General features: G+C 49.6%; 1 protein-coding gene and 1 pseudogene across 1 annotated transcript in view; both read right to left on the bottom strand.

The window, feature by feature from the left end:
- Window positions 1–2,678, bottom strand: part of LOC119588003 — a 16,798-nt gene extending 14,120 nt beyond the window's left edge. The window contains exon 1 of the mRNA XM_037936722.1: window positions 2,595–2,678. The gene's annotated coding sequence lies outside the window, so the exon portion shown is untranslated. The remainder of the gene's footprint in view (window positions 1–2,594) is intronic.
- Window positions 346–2,672, bottom strand: LOC119588005 (annotated as a pseudogene).
- Window positions 2,679–2,939: the final 261 nt, after the last annotated feature.

Here is a 2,939-nt window from a genome sequence, read left to right as displayed (position 1 = left end):
CATCTCGTTGCATATTTCACGAAATCTAATTTTGTTTCCTTGTTAATTTGTTTCCTGTTTTCTTGTTTCGCTGTTTCCCGTTTCCTTACGGTGCTGCCTCTCATGTCGATCACTTTCTTGGCAGCATTGAAGTTTCTCTTTTTTTCCCTAAGGAATACACGTCAGTTTTTGGTAACTAAGGAGTGTTTTTTTTCTAAAGTGTGAGCATATAACTAGTTGTACGTTTCGTATATTGGTTATTACCTTGTTCAAATTAAATATAATATATATAACAAAATTCAACTTGAGCATCATAATCTAATTAATAATGTGTACAATGACTATTTAAATAAAGATATTTTGATTTTAAACTGCACTGATCGTCGAAAACTTGAGCGTTAACACTGTGTTTGAGGATAAATGGACAAGTCTGAATCGGGGGGAGTCATGTTAGTCGGGGTCGAGCTGGGGGACATTCGCTCTGATCACTCGAACTGAGTTTCTGACTCTTGCCTTGCGCAGCAGCTGACGGAGGAGACCGTTGGCAAGGCTGCGCGATGGCCTCCCACACCTTGGTCCTGCAGGTAAAGGGCCCGGGAAGATGAACAGGCCTGCAGAGGGTAAAGGGGGTAAACCCAGTACCACAGCACTTCCAGCTGCAGGTACGAAGCCAACACCGAAGTGATCCACGTGATCCCCATCAGACGGCCAGGCGAAGGTACAGGAGGAACCTTTTTCTTGGGTTCACTCGGGAGGTTTTTCCGCACCTCCGACTGCCGGGTCTTGGCGATGGTGGCTGTCGTGGCGACGAACAAAGCCACGTTGATGGCGATGCTGGTGACAGGGGTGCGCCGAAGAACGCCAGCAAGGCCTTACGTCGCCCAAACCCAACACAGGTGCTGGCCAAGACTCGGAAGGAATTCCGGGGGGAACCCGGGGGCCTCGTCTGGTCGAGCGCTACCACCGCAGCCACGGCCAGGCGGGCAGCAGCCAGCCGTAGGCAAATACAAAAGAACCTTTTTCCACTGGTTCCCGACCTCAGCCTGGTTCGCCTGAAGGTGTAAAACACGTCGAACCCCAAGACGTCATCCACGAGAACGACGTCAAAACAAGTAATAGATCAGAACCCGCGAACACGTAGCTTTTCGTCGTCGACGTCTCGGCGAAAACGCTGAGGATGTACGTGAGTGGCCCCGAGGAGTGACGCAGAAAGAGATGCCACGTTCTTGCCGTAAAGGGTTTTCTGAGGTGAGGCACGAGAGCAAAGGCGCCCAAAGTGCAGCCGGGCACAGGAGGCCCGCTCAGCCCACCCAAAGCGTCACCCACCCCAAGGCAGGCGATACTTGTCGGACCCCGCGGAGCACACCAAAACCCCCTTCGTCCACAACCTCGTACTCCCCTGGTTTAGTAAATCGATTAGACAGGTTTACGAACACACTTTCGTGCCCATAGTGTATTCGCCCTTTGAGAATCGTCTCGTTTCTACAGGTTCCGTCGTACGGGGGGGGCAGTGGCATTGTCTGCGTGTCTGGATGACTCAGGTTCCCTTTGACGGAAGCTTCCACTTAGATTCCAGAACTTTTTGGGAGAACGGATTAAAGATATAGCTTTTTCCTACCTTGTTGAACCGTTTCCGGACGTGAAATCTATCAGCATAGTAAAGGTTAGGCGCATACGGGGGGTCGGACCTTAAATACAGGATAATTAATAAAAACGTCACCCGTATCCGCACATAAGTGTAATCAGGGAGAAAAATCTTGCATCGGTACTGGAACACTTGTTGCAAGTAGCACAAAAGTTTTCTTGTAAACTTCCCCATTTATATTACATGAGATGTGTATGAATGGCACAGTTTTTCTATCGCTCATCGTCCCAAATCTTGCATGCACTTGTCCACAACAAGTTCGCACTCTCTCCTGGAGAAATTCCCAAAGTTTCCGAGTTTCCAGTGTCAGATCACATTGTGCAACCACTTTTGGCTCACTGTCATTCACGACCACTCCCCACTGGCCCTCTCGAAACACTAGGTCATCTACGTTTAACATCGCGTCGCTTGTCAGAGAGGAGCACTGCAAATCGATCCTCCAAAGGGGGACGTTTTGCGTATCGCCATGGCACATGCACACTGGTATTGGCGTACGTCACGTTGGTCGTTCCGCTGGTTTACCGGCACGTGAAGCAAAGGGTCTTCTCGGAAGGACATTTGTTCCGGTGAAGCTGCCCGACACAGCGCCGCGACCTTCTCGTCGACCCAGTCGGAGGGGCAGGATGCACGCATGTACTGGCCGCGCCGCTCCCAAGGGGACCAAGCGGTACATCCCGCCCTCTGATGGGGGTCCGAAATCGGGGTCATTTTTCGCGTCGTAGCAGCAGTCTCCGTATTCGCCACAGAGATCGTCGCACAAGCATCCTCTGAAAGGCCAATGCAAGCTAGCATTTCCTTGCCTGCACGTATGCGTTTTCCTCCTGACTGCACGCCAAAGGACCCAGCATGGGAAACGCGACATCCTCCTCCCCGCGTGAAAATAAAACAGAAACTGCGAGCGCCCAGCACAGATTCACGTGCAACAGAGCGAAAGTGTCAGATGCCTTCATTCTCAAAACTAGAGCGTCACCTTAGCGTAAATGCTGCGACCGCCGAGGATTACGCTGCGACCGCCGAGGAAGCATACCCATAACCTACTTCCCAACGTCTTGAGAGAGACTGACTGAGAGAGTCAGGGTCTGGAATGTGCCTAGTGTTGCCTACATGTACAGTTGCCGTTCATTCAGATTATCGTCAATAAAGTTATTAATTATTCATAATAGGGCATCTTACAAACACTTTTCGTGTCAAAAAGAAACTTCCAAATACAACGTAAAGTAGAATTACATTTAATAACATAGAATGATTTAATAATCCCCATCTAAACATCAATAAGTAAATGGGAATTATATTTCCTCCCATTAAAGCTTCCGGT

This window comes from Penaeus monodon, chromosome 23, assembly GCF_015228065.2.
Source record: "Penaeus monodon isolate SGIC_2016 chromosome 23, NSTDA_Pmon_1, whole genome shotgun sequence".
Classification (NCBI taxonomy): domain Eukaryota; kingdom Metazoa; phylum Arthropoda; class Malacostraca; order Decapoda; family Penaeidae; genus Penaeus; species Penaeus monodon.
Note: the sequence above shows the minus strand (reverse complement) of the source record. Positions and strands in the feature narration are given on the sequence as shown.